The sequence below is a fragment of the Nematolebias whitei genome, chromosome 13, assembly GCF_014905685.2.
Source record: "Nematolebias whitei isolate Nwh7 chromosome 13, NemWhi1, whole genome shotgun sequence".
NCBI lineage: Eukaryota > Metazoa > Chordata > Actinopteri > Cyprinodontiformes > Rivulidae > Nematolebias > Nematolebias whitei.
This window is the reverse complement of record NC_056510.1, coordinates 40122890-40137584: the sequence shown is the minus strand read 5'-3', so window position 1 is coordinate 40137584 and position 14695 is coordinate 40122890.

Below are 14695 nucleotides of genomic sequence, written 5' to 3'. Positions count from 1 at the left end.
CCCCCCCCCCCCCCCATCTCTCTGATTTGCTACAACCGTATGTCCCACCACGCTCCCTGAGGTCAGCGGACCAGTTGTTCCTCACAGTTCCAGGAACTCGTCTTAAGAGCAGAGGTGACAGGGCCTTCTCTGTAGCAGGACCAAGACTCTGGAACAAGTTACCTCTGCTTGTCAGACAGGCCCCCTCCCTCTCGGTTTTCAAGTCCCGTTTAAAAACTCACTACTATTCAATAGCTTTCAACACAAGATGATCTGTGTTTTGAACCTGTACGCTCCACACTGGTTTGTCGTCATTATCTGCATCGTTTTTTTGTCTATATTCTGACTTACCTCATTTTGTATTTTGCTTTGTGTGTTGCCTGTTGTTTTGTCTGTACAGCACTTTGGTTGGCCTTGTTGCTGTTTTAAGTGCTTTATAAATAAAGTGGTATGGTATGGTATAGTATGGTATGATTAGTAAAGTTCTCTATCTAATGAATCCAGCAGACAAGTTGAATATTGGCTTCATTGCAGTCTCCCATCCTGAGCAAGCACAGTAGCAACAGTGGAAAGGCAAAACTCCCTTTAACAGGAAGAAACCTCCAGCAGAACCAGGCTTAGGACAAGCGGCCATCTGCTTTGACCGGCTGATTTGAGAGGACAGGAAGAAGAGACAGATGAACATAGAATGGTAGGTCCAGGTATAGGTCCAGGTGTACCTGAAAGACAAAAAAAAAAAAAATCACATGTTAAGGATAGAAAAAATCATTACAAATATAAAGCAGGTACTGTAAATCCCAGGCAAATCCCTTTGAGATCACAGATCTCTTTTGCAAGGGAGGCCTGGGCCTGAAGGCAGTTTAACCTGATTTTGACATGCATTTCACTTCCTTCTACTAATTATCATTTATTGATTTTGTTCATATTTGTCTTGCACCTTGACTTCTATATTTTTTGTGTAAATCATATGTACATAGGGAGTGTGACCATCTATCAACAATTTCTATGATTGTGTGAGCGTATTTGGCCAATAAACTGATTCTGATTCGGAGTTACAAGGTAGTCACAACATCAAAGTTCATGCTCATTAATCCAGGTATCAATCAACAATGTTTAGTCAGGTCAGCTGGACTGTTTCTTTTGTTGCTGAGACTTTTCATCCTTCATCCAAAGGACTTCTTTAGTCTGAGGAGCCCACCAAACCGAACTGAATCCCAGAAACTGCTCACTCCCAGAGTGGGAAAAAACAGTTTGCTGATGATAAGGTGGCTTCCAGGGCCCGCCCTCTTCCCCGTCAACCCCTCTAAGGCAGCCGTGCCAAACTGGTTCAAAACACCAAAGTTCATGCTAATTAATCCAGATATAAATGCAACAATGTTTAATCAGGTCATCTGGATGGTTTCTTTTGTTGCTGAGACATTTCATCCTTCAACCGAATGAAATACTTAAAACATAAGAAATAAGGCACAATCTAGTAATATGCTACCAATTCTTTTTATTTGCTCTTCCACTTATTTCATCTTGTCACTCGAAAAACTTCCTAATTATTTAACTAGTTTCCTCTGCTGATGAAATGCCAAAAATCCTATATTTAGCAAAATAATATATATTTATTTGAGCTCCAAGCTTATAAAACTGAAGAAATGCACATTTAAGCAGAGAATGATCTCTCCCTCCATCATATTCAGCTCAGTTCTTGCCTAATTCAGTTTCCATCACTGATGAAAAAAGGTTTGTAAGCTCAATCATCCAGGTAGAAAAAAACAAAAAAGGTTAAATCCAGTGGCAGCTGGCCAATAGAGGGCACCAGGGCACCACCTCACCACTCAACGCATTACCTTTAATATTGGAGACAAGATGGTGCCGGTGTGCAGGGCTTGCCATACATCGCACTCTGCTTTGATTTTGTTTTTATTAGTTGTACAGTGTGTTTTGCAGTGTATCGACGCATATCTGCAATATGATAGCTGGGCACTTTTGGAGCTCCGTACATTTGCAGAATTGCCTGCGGAGCTTCTTTACAGCGGTCGGGATTCTCTCCCTCTGGTCCTATCCGGGATACCTGCCTTCCTGCTTGGTGACCCTGGCCCATCTCCATGGAGGAGACGCTGTAGACATCGGGGAAAGCGCGCTGGAGTTTTGGTGAAAATGAGGCACTGTGTGGATTATTCTGCCGAGGATGCTGGGGCTCCTTCTGGATGTGGATCTGATCCTTGCCTCCCAGACCTGTGCATCTGGAGCCCTGCTGTTGGCCAGCTACCCACGCGCCCTGACCATGTAAACAACAGGAGTTGTCTACCGGCGTGGCGCATGACCTGACCTGGAGGTGTTGATGTTCAAAATCTGTGGCCGCTGGCGCGCGCTCCCTCCGCCACTGCTGGGTCGACTTTGGACTGTATCAGGATGTGTTTGGTCAATGCAAGATCCATTATCAACAAAACTTTTATCCTCAGGGACTACTTTGAAGAGCATGATTAGGACTTTCTCTACGTCACTGAGTCTTGGATGTCTCCTGGTGAGTCCCATGCCTTGACAGAATTATCACCCCCTGACTGTCTGTATTTTAACGCCCCGCGGCCATCAGGCCAGCACAGTGGTGGATTATTAACAATATTCAAATTGTCAAATTTCTCAAATTGCTGTCTTTCGAAACTTTGACTGTAAACAACTGCCCATCCTAGTTTCCTGCTCCAGTTTTGAGTTGAGTGTCTTTGAGCTTGACCATTCACCTTCAACTCTGTGCGCACTTGTTTATCGCCCCCCTCGATCCAATGATTTCATAAATGAATTCTCCAACTTCCTGGCTGAAATCACACCAAAATATGTTCATGTATTAATTATTAGAGACTTTAATATTCATGTTTGTTTTCAGGAGAAGCCCTTGGTTAAAGACTTTTTAGATTTATTGGACTCATTTAATCTAATTCAGCAGGTAAACGGTCCCACCCAGGAGCGCGGGCACACACTGGACCTTGTTTTAACATGTGATGTGACAGTTAGCAGTTTTGAAATTGGCAATAATGTGTTTTCAGACCACATGCCAGTCCTGTTTGAAATCACCTCCCCTCATCCAACTCCTAAGCTGTGCGCTCCCGCACGTCGTAGCTGGGCCATTAACCGCTTCACTGCCATGCATTTCACAGATGTTTATAACTCTGAAATGATAATTCAGCCCCCGGAAACATAGGAAAAATAAGATAAACATTAGTCAGACTGTAGCTGACTCTTTGTCCAAGGACAGGAAATGTGTGGAAAAACATCAGACATTATTGAAGTCAAATGTGACTTTGAAAAACACGATTCATGGTGAGTCTGAAAGATGAATAAGGGTCGGGGGTCATAGTTAGAGCAGTGCAGTTTCATGCTACATATTCCCCCACTAGGGACTTGATGCCAGTCCAGATGGCTATCGAGTCACTACAAACCAAATCCATGAGCCATCAGAAGAAACTTTGATGGGGTCAGCCTTGACACCATGGTAATCATTGTGGACTGTCTTGAAGAACAAAGTTAAGAGGTGTCACCCTCCTAGGTTAATGAAGAAAATGAATTATATTCCAAAGAGAATGCTTAGTTTTGTAGGAGTTCCAACCAGTCAAAGTCTTGCGCCATCCTTAGTAGCACTGAGGGAAAAACAATGATCCAGCAGGCAGAGCAATAGATCCAAATTGGAAGCACTCGATCCAAAGCGAAACCAAACAAAGGTCCTGTCAGCAAAGCAAACAGGTAGTTGACACTTTAGCAATCCAAGCAGGTATCAGAATGAAGGTATCCTGTGGTAGGTGGAATGAAGATGGTGGAGTATTCCCAGTGAATACGCATATCTCGAGGAAGAACCAGGATGAAGGAAGTCCTGAGATCCCAATAATCTCAACAATTTTCACCCCATTTCAAATCTTTCATTTATCTCCAAAATTCTTGAAAAAACAGTAGCTGCTCAACTTCATGCTCACCTGTCTTGCAATAATTTATATGAGCAATTTCAATCTGGTTTCCGTCCACTCCACAGTACTGAAACAGCACATATTAAAATCACCAATGACCTTCTCCTTGCTGCTGATTCTGGTTTATTATCCATACTCCTCCTGCTTGATCTGATGGCGGCCTTTGATACAATTTCACACAACATTCTTCTGGACAGACTTTCCTCACTTGGCATTGTAAATACACCTCTCAACTGGTTCCAGTCATACCTTTCAGGCCGCACTCAGTTTGTTCAGTTAAAATCTTCCATATTTCATCCTGTTTCTGTTACCTCAGGTGCTCCACAGGGCTCTGTCCTGGGACCCTTGTTGTTTATCATTTATCTTCTCCCCCTTGGTTTCATTTTTTGCAAACATCATATTCAGTTTCACTGCTACGCGGATGACACCCAACTCTATCTCTCAACCAAACCTAACTCAACACTTCCACCTTCGTCCCTCACTGATTGTCTGCTTGAAATAAAACACTGGTTCACTTCAAACTTTCTTAAACTAAATTGCAATAAAACAGAACTTATTTTAAAAAGATTTACGTGCATTCCTGTTGATGATGCAGTAGAGGTGGTCAGTTTAAAATTAAAATCAGACACTACTCTGAGCAGCAGGACCACGCTTTCCACAGAACAACTGTGTCAACTCTTGAAACTGTGCCTGCAGTCAACCTACTTCACATATGGGGAGCAATATTATAGGCAGAAACATGGATGTGCTATGGGGTCTCCAGTTTCTCCTATTGTTGCCAACCTGTACATGGAGGAGGTAGAAAAGAGAGCCTTGACGTCCTTTTCAGGGACACCACCAAGTCATTGGTTCAGGTATGTTGACGACACCTGGGTTAAAATCAAATCTCAGGAAGTCCAACATTTTACTGACCACATCAACTCTGTGGATAAATACATCAAGTTCACACAAGAAGATGTAAAAAATGTCAGGTTGGCTTTCTTGGACTGTGAGGTCTCAGTCTCTGATAGAGGACATTTGCAAACTGAGGTGTACCGCAAACCCACCCACACAGACCAGTATTTGCAGTTTGACTCCCATCACCCTTTGGAGCACAAGTTAGGAGTCATCAGGACTCTATGTCACAGAGCAGACAGTGTCCCCACTAGCTCAGGAGCCAGGCAGAAGGAGAAATCCCACACAAGACAGGCTCTAGTGTAATGTGGATATCCTAACTGGGCCTTCCTGAAAGCAGAGAAGAAACCCAAACAGGACTCCAGTCAGCCAACAGGTGAAAAGGAGGAACCCAGACCAGTGGTCATTCCATATATTGAGGGAGTATCAGAGAAACTGAGACGTTTATTTTCTAAACATAACGTCCCAGTGGCTTTTAAACCCCAAAATACATTACGGCAAAGACTGGTTCATCCCAAAGATCCAGTCCCCCGGCACAAACAGAGTAATATTGTGTATGCTGTTCAGTGTCAGGATGGCTGTGATCAGTCTTACATTGGGGAAACAAAACAGCCACTGGCCAAAAGGATGGCCCAGCTCCGAAGATCAACATCATCAGGCCAGGACTCTGCGGTCTTCACTCATCTCCAGGCCAGCGGTCACTCTTTCAGGGATGAAGATGTTCACATCCTGTACAGAGAGGAACGATGGTTTGAGAGAGGAGTAAAGGAGGCCATCTTTGTGAAAAGAAATCGTCCATCGTTAAACAGGGGTGGAGGCCTCCGGGTTCAACTGTCCCCCTCTTACAATGCTGTGATTACTAGTATCACTCAGCCCTCTGTGAACAGTAAACAGCCATCAGTGTGCTAATGATCCATTGTTAGGCTGATGGTCCTTCTTGAGCATGTGATCAGCTGGTTTTGGTTGTCAGCAGCAAAACTGGTTGATCCACTCTGAGACGGTGCTATTTAAGAGACTGAGCTGAATACAGCTCCTCAGACTGAGGAAGTCTCTCGGATGAGAGACGAAACGTTTCTACATTTTTTTGTTGATTTGCTTTGTTTTGTTTTTTTGAATGTCCAGAGGACCAGATTTAACTTTTTTAGATTTTTCTACCTGGATTATTGAGCATGCATCAGGATAATCCACAACAATAAATCCACAACAATTGGAGGTGTTGATTGATCAGCATGCAGAGGGGTTCCCTCGATTGAACTGCAGAGGCGACCACTGGATGTAGATTGGAGACCCACGTTGGAGTTGTAGGCCCCTTCAGCGAAGGTTGATGCTGGTGGTTCCCAGTGGGTGCCATTCTGGTTCTGTGTGTCATGCATTTATGTGGTTTTAGTTGGGCTTATGAGTGGGATTTTACATAAGACCTTAACCTATATGCACCTGGTGTGTAAGCTATCATGGTTTAGATCAGCTAAAGTTCCCAGTTTAAAGGGTGGGTCATGCTGAAATTTTTTCATATAGGGATTTATACCTATAGAAGGGCATTCCAAACTATTTTTCCATTCCTAACTTGGTTTAAGTTAGACTTACATGGCAAAATATAGTTTGGTTCAATTGTCTGTTGTCCTTTTAGACGAACGACTTGAGGTTTGGTTTTTGGTTTTCCCCTAAATGTTTTTGGAGTCTGGCGAGACTCAACTGAAGGATTAGCTTGCCCCCCCCTCCCCCCCGAATAGGATTGTTCGAGTAGGTTCGGCTTGAGCGTCGGGAGACCAATGTAAATTATGGTACTTAAGGTAGCATTAATCTACATTGACTCCTCAAAGATTGAGTTTTAACAAATGAACTGCATGTTGGCATAGTTAAAGTCCTTTTAGTTCTCTAACTAAAGTACACACAAAATTCATTCTTGCTGGGGGTGTTCAGAAACAATACCAAAAACCAATTAAACAATGTCTCAACATCGACAAAAATAGTGACTAAGCAACCATTAAAACAATGTTTCAACATTGACAAAAGTAGTGATTAAGCAACTAGAAAACTACGTTTCAGTGCGTCACTCACTCTGAATGTCAGATTTGATCACGTTATCGCATCTGGTAACATCACCCTAACTAACGTCACCCCCTTGTGGTCATGGGGGACCACGAACACGGGTGAGGACGTCGCAAAAGTTAGGATGCCCTTGAGTAGTTTTAGCTGTTTGCGCAGCTGAAAGAGGGCTTTAAGGTCTGGATTGGAATCCAGGTCTGCTTCGGACGGAGGGTTTTTCTCAGGGTCAGTCAAAGACAGCATCATCGAGTTTATTGCAGGATCCAACTTCTGAAGTTGGATGATGTCTGGGTCAGTCAGCACGGGTTGTACAGAGACTGTGTTGGCAGCCGGCTTGGCTGTAGCCTGTGCACGTGTGACCGCCATTACCTCGGCTGTAGGTTGTACTGACAGAGTTGCGAGCAGCCAGGAGGGGTCAGAGGACCTCTGAGGGCCGTCCACGGCTCCGTCCTCGATAGCTGGTTTATCTGTCACCGGCAACAGTACAGCATCTTTGGTGTGGGATCCTTGGATCTCTACACCTTTAACTACCAATGGTAGGTAGTATCCGGTGGGCCCTGACTGTCTCAGCTCGCAGAGGAGGCTTACTTGTTCAGTCTGGGTTGGGTTCACCGGTTGGATGTGTTTGGTTTCACATGCTTTTGAAGGATGACTTACTGGGACTGTGTTCTCTGCTGAGAGGTCATCGGTGCCTTCTGCGGTGCCTGCTGTTGGGCAGTCGGTGACTGTCTCAGGAGGCATGAGTATTGGCAGGGGTTTGCTCACTCTAGCCCACATTGTCTGTTTACCATAATCTATAATCGCATCAAAGCGATTTATAAAATCCTGGCCAACCAAAAATGGGAATGAGTCAACCAAAGACACATATACCGGGTGGTATAGTGTCATCTCGCCAACCTGCATGTGAACATAGCTCTAGCTGTTAGGGTTGTCCTCGTCTCTGCGAGGCCCTGCAGCCCTATAGCACATTCTATGAGAGGTATGTCCCTGTGAACACCGTTAGCGGCAGTCCTGAGCTCCTCGAACAGTTGGCAGACATAATAGTTATGTCGGCTCCACCATCCAGTAGGGCTTCATGTGTGACGACCCCTTCAAGTGCGATTGACAGGTAAGCTTTTTTAGCGACCCCCTTTCTGATCAGGTTACACAGGAACCTTGGAGGTTTCGGCCGACGTTTCTTCTCACGTCTACCTTCACCCGTGTAATCCTGGTTTTTCCAAACCGTTGGTGCAGTTGCTGCTGCTCGTGGGAGTTCGGCTTTTGACGGGCGTCCGTCATTGATGTATGAGATCACCCGCTCACTGTGTGTTGAGGGGCTCTCATTGTTTGTAACAACAAGGTTCTGGTGGCTGTCCATGACAGCGGCAATGTTGTTGTTTGTGTCACCCTGGTTGGACTGAACCGTTAGCACACAGCTGTTGCTGTTTCTGAGGTTTCAGTTTGTGACGGGTCACCATCTGTGACGTGTGACTGTACCCCCGCATCTCAGGTGAGGGCGTGTCAGAGTTTACAACAACAGCATCATAGTGACATCATGGTGACTTACACCGTTACTGCTGTCACCAGCAGTAACGGTGTTGTCTGTGTGCTCTGACTTATCAGCAATGATATCGCCAAACAAAGCGTTAGGTTGTTTGTCCGTGGCAACACCTTCCAACAAGTCCAACAACTGACGCACCCTGTCTGTCTCGTCCGATCTCAGAGGACTGCGGTTCTCTTTCAGGACCTGTTTCTTTTTCATGTCAGGCTGTTTAGCCCGACGTGGTGGGGAAACAGTTCCCCCCCTCTGGGGTTCCCAGTGGGATCCCTGGTTGTATGGGTCACTCTTGGTGCCATACTTTTTACCCTTAGGGCGTTCGCCCCCCTCCTGGTACGTTTGTTCATCCTCTGGTTTCTTGGGAAACCGTTTAGGATCTCGTCTGGACCAGGGGGCACTCACCGGTTGCGGTTTGGCTGCTGGGAAACCTCGTTTCTTCACGCCTTTTTTGGGAGGGGGAGTCGAAGCTCTTGTCCCTTCCAATTCTAATGACTGGGCAGAAATCCTCTCACCTGGGTACACCTCAATGGGTGTTTTGGCCTGTGAACGTGCTTCAAAAACATTCACAGCACAACTTTTTATCTCACTGATGGATTTCTCTTTGAAATTAGCCATCATTTGCACTGACATACTTATGTCAGGGTGGAGATTTTTGCTGAACACGTACTTAAACGGTTCCTCTTCCTCCATGTTGGCCTCGTTCCTATAACCAAAATAAGCCTGCAAAATCCTGGAATAATATGCCCTTGGGTGCTCATTCTTACCTTGTATGACCTTGTCGGCGGCTGGATAACCGCCAGGTCCCACGCAAGGGGAATACTCTTTCATAAGAGTAGCACATAACAGGCAGTAATCCTTTCTTGTGGCATCAGGTTGACGCTCTATGAAGGAAAACAACGTCCTGGATGAAGTGAGCCTGATCAAACCTACTTTATCCTCAACTGTGGCGTTGGGATAGCTTCTTAATTGGAAGTCAAAGTTGTTCAGATAGGCCTTAGTGGCAGTTGAACCCAATGGCCCTGGCTCAAAGCGATTGACATATTTTGCTATTTTGTGCAAATCCGAAATTTGGAGCAAAGGCTGTATTATCGGTATCGTAGGAACCAAAATGGCAAGTGGAGGTGTGTCGCTAGACTCATGTGGAGGTGAAGGAAGGGTATTAAGAGCAGGAGGTACAGCAAAATCCTTCTGAGGTGGTGGTGGGTGACCTGGACTCTGACCTTGTTCATCTTTGAGTTCCAGACAACCTTGCCCCACGTCAGAAATCTCATTTGTTGCAGCGGCTAGTTTCGCCTCACAGGCTTTTAAGCATTCCCGTGATGTATGACATTCACTTTGCAAACGCACGCCTTGTTGGACTAATGCCGCCTTTTCCAATCTGCACTCGTCCAGATCTTTTGATGTGAGCTACAACTTTCGCTGTAGAACATCATTATCTGAAAACAGTGCCTGGTACTTAATCTCTCTTTCCCTCAGCTTCTCCTCATATGAGTGAGCTTGCGATGACAGCTGAGCTTGTGAGAGCTCTCTCTCACATTTTAACTCATTTGCACAGGTCTCCTTATCCAATTTAGACTGTGCCATGAGCTTTAGATACTCCTCTGTTTTGTTGTTTAACCTTTTATCAAGGTTGTCAGCTTTGTTTGCCTCCCTATAAAATGTTGCTTTCAATAAGAGTGCTAATTTAGCCAGCTGGTCATAGCTTGACTTTGTTCTGCCTGTACAGGTCACACTCTCTGCAACATCCTTCAGCTCGTCCAATAACTCTTTTGAGTTCATGCTGTCCACCTGTTCACCATATGGATGTAAGGACTCTGTTAGCAGCGTTAACGCTCTCTCCAACCAGTCCTTCCCCTCACAAGTATCAATATTCTTTTCTGTCACATCTGCCATGGTTATTCACTGTTCAGCACTTATCTGGTTAAACAGTTGCCAACTTTAGAGTTTTTAACAGGTAAATATTTGTATTTAAGTGAGCAGTGAGCGTTTATACACTATTTTAGCTCTGGGTTCAATCAACAGTACTGTTAAAAGCCAACTTTCCAATAAATGGGCCCCTGTGTTCAGGCCTTACCCCATTAATATTGTAAGTAAATGTATCCTGAGCTAGTTACTTAATGTGCTTATTTTGTAACGGATACAATGAACCAGGCTATTTCAGTGTTATTTTTACTCAAATGCACTTAAAATTAATAACCCAGCAATTTTTCTAAAAGTCTCACAGCAACTTTAGTTTTCAAATGCTTTTTAAGCCGTTTAATTTACCAGAATTTGCTATTTAAACAGTAACTCATAAACCAGGCTGGATTAACAAAAATTAAATGAAAGGCAGTGAACAGTCTCCTTTTAGGAAAACTGTTATACTCCTCTTTCAACAGCAGGTGGCGGTGTAAGCTTATTTTTACCAGCAGAAGTCTATGACAACTTCCTGTGAACCGTTCTGTTGACATCCGGTTGTTAGCCGTTAGCTAGACGTAGCACACGGTTGAACACGGTCAAATCAGCACTTCCTGAACGGATTTAAAGCTTAAACGTGGCGTTGCTTTAACAAGCACATTTATCTGCATGAAAACATGAGTTTTGGGAACAGTGGCAGGCTTTATTTAGCGTTTTTACACACGAAGGAGGACTCGGATGAAACGAGAGACATTTCCGGGGTCACATGACTTTATAGACACGTGAGCAACGGGGTGAGCTTTACAATCTGACATCAGAGGGAGTGGGCGCACAGAGATACGTCACCAGCTACTCAGCGAATCAGAGCGACCCAAACAGCGGTTTTCAATCAATCACAGCCCGTGAATACCTGCTCTCAGTTAGCAGTTAGCATGAAAAGTCCGGTTAACAATCGCCCATTAAACCTCCAAAATGTACAATTTACTGTTAAAAATGTAACGAATCAACCTATAACTATATTGGGGAGTGGTGGTGCAGAGGTTAGAGAGGTGGGCCTGTGATCCGAAGATCGCCGGTTCACGCCCCGGCCCCGACAACATCAAAATTGTGGGTGGGGTAGGTGAAACACCCACACTTGCCCCCACGCTCATTCGCCCCACTCTGGGCCCATGAGCAAGGCCCTTAACCCCCACCATGTGCTCCCTAAACAGGTCTCTCTTGAAAATGAGTTCTCGTGGCTCAATGAGACTAACCTGGATAAATAAAGGCTAAATGAAAAAAAAATGAAAAAAATAACAGTGGTCTGAGTCAGCGCTCAGCTTTAAAAACAGCGTTTTATCCATTCAAAACACATTCGGTTGAACGAGTCCAGTAAACAGAACCGGGTCAGACACGCAGAACCCTTTCTGCTACAGTTTAAAACAGAATAAAGTGTTTTTTCCACAGCATCAGCTTTATATCATCATATTTATTGAACAGAATCAAAATTTAACATCAAAACATTGTACACTTGATTAGACTGATCTGGTTCTGATTAATAAAACTTGGCACGTTTTACTTAATACAAACAACAGACATTTCTAAAGGCATCTAGGTTAATTACTGGAGAAGTAGAAGAGTTTTAAAGATGTGAAATATGAGGAGTTTAAATGGAGAGGTTTGAAGGAAGATGTATAAAGGGAGTGTCTGTTCGGACCAGGATGGCACGCTCCTTTCAATACCAGCTCACCTCCGGTACACTTCGCGTCACGACTCGTTACCTTATCAAAAATGCATAATTACTTTGTAAAATAGACATTTAACTTGATTTCTAATTTAAATGAGGATTAAAAAATCATTAATACTGTTTCACAGTTGATTTAAAATGAGTGGTTCATTTCAACATTTAGAAATGGTATGAACTAAACACACTTTTGATTTATCAAGATATTGTAAAATAATAATGATAATATAGAAGAAGAGTGTTCTTTCAATTGATTACTTTAGGATACAATTAGACAGTCTCTGGATGAGCTGATTTGTATTTCTGGATTCAAATCAATGAAATAACAGTTCCTGTCCCATGAAGGTCTTCAGAGGCAGGTTTTGGTCGGAGGCCTAGTTCACTACAATGGACTTGTGTCTATACTGGTCCTGTTAGACCTCAGTGCTGCATTTGATACAGTTGATCACAATATTTTACTACAGAGGCTTGAATATGATATTGGGATTACAAGAACAGCTCTAAAATGATTTTAATCATATCCATTTGATAGATTCTGTCAGGATTTTGTGGACAGGAACGAACCCAATTGTGCAGACAGGACTCAACTCGGCAGATTACAAAAATAAGTATTTTTTAATAGTAAATAAAGAACAAAATAATAGCTGACGTGGCAGCAAAACTTACAAATAGACGGAAGGCTCAGAGGGAAACTCAGGGAGCTCAGGGGAGACGCAGGAGAACGCAGGAGAACACAGGAGAACGCAGAGACCCAACGAATACGACCCGACGAGGAACAACACAGAACAGACTGCTTTTATACAAGGACAAGACAAGACGTGATTACAACAGCTGTGACGAGACAAAGGTGGCACCAATTAAACTGATGAGGAAACACTAGGGAAACAGACAAACAGAAACAGCAAATAGTAACATCCTTACAGATTCTAGTTTGTAAATGTAAATAATAAATCTTCTTCATACACCAAAGTTAGCCATGGAGTTCCTCAGGGCTCAGTGCCTGGGCCAATACTCTTTACTTTATATATGCTTCCATTAGGTAAAGTTATTAAACAGCATGGGATAAATTTTCATTGTTATGCTGATGACACACAATTACATTTGTCCATTAAACCCAATGAATCCAATCAGCTACTTAGACTATAAGCATGTCTTAAAGACATAAAAACCTGGATGACCCTTAATTTTCTCCTGTTGAACACAGATAAAACTGAGGTTTTGGTTTTTGGACCTGAGCACCTTAGGAATGAATTTTTAATTATTTCTCCCTCCTTAGATGACAATCTGTCCTCCAGCTCTATTGTTAAAATCTTGGTGTTATTTTTATCAGGACATGTCTTTTATCCCCCACATTAAAAACGTTACTAGAACTACCTTCTTCCACCTGCGTAATATCACTAACATTAGAAACATCTGATCTAAAAATGATGCAGAAAATCTGGTCCATGCATTTGTCACGTCTAGACTGGACTATTGCAATGGTTTATTATCTGGGTGTCCAAATACTTCTTTAAAATGTCTTCAGTTGATCCAAAATGCTGTTGCCAGAGTCTTAACTGGAGCTAGGGTCAGCTTGGGTTTCCTGAGCTGTCCCTTAGTTATGCTGCTATAGGCTTAGACTGCTGGAGGACAAACTGACCACACTTTTAACTCTGCTACTGTCTTTACTTACTCTGCTCAACCTGTTTTGTATTTGTAATAATTTTTCTATCCTTAACATGTGTTTTTTTTTTTGTCTTTCAGGTATACCTGGACCTATACCTGGACCTACCATTCTGTGTTCGTCTGTCTCTCCTTCCTGTCCTCTCAAACCAGCCGGTCAAAGCAGATGGCTGCTTGTCCTGAGCCTGGTTTTGCTGGCGGTTTCGTCCTTTTAAAAGAGAGTTTTTCTTTCCACTGTTGCCACTGTACTTGCTCAGGATGGGAGACTGCAACGAAGCCAAGATTCAACTTGTCTGCTGGATTCCTTAGATAGAGAACTTTACTAATTAGCTTTTATGTATGTGAATGTTTCTGTAAAGTGCCCTGAGACAACTTTGTTGTGATTTGGCGCTGTATAAATAAACTGAATTGAATTGAATAGATAGGGATCATTCAACGTAAAACTTTATTCTTCCTGTTGTCAGGGGGCGTGGCTTAAATGATGTCTTGATTTGACCATTCAGTCTTGCAGGGGACCGGATGTGGATCAATCACTGAAGGTTTGATGTTTCAGACAGTTTTCGTGAAGGAGCTATTAGCGTTTCGTTTTTCAACGCGATATGTCAAACTTTAAGGTCTGGCCCCGCCCCTTCAGCATGCTCCAAAATGAACCGTTTAGATAAAACCTTGTGTGCCCCATGCCTTTTGACCAAAATGGCCAAGTTTGAAACCGATTGAGCGAAATCCCTAGGAGGAGTTTGTTCAAATGCGGAGGCTGTAAACCGCCAAAAAGATGTGAAAATTGGGCCGGCATTCCAAAATGTCCGACTTCCTGTTTATCGTACAACATTGGTGCCAGAGGGTTTCTGTGCATCTTGGGGAATTGGACAAGCGTACCAAAATTCATGTTTCTACAACAAACTAAGGTTAATGCGGAGGGTATTTTGAAAATTTCTAGGTGGTGCTCTTGAGCCGTTTTTTTTGCTATTTTTGCCACGCCCTTAAAATACAAAATTTTTCACCAGTCCTGATGCG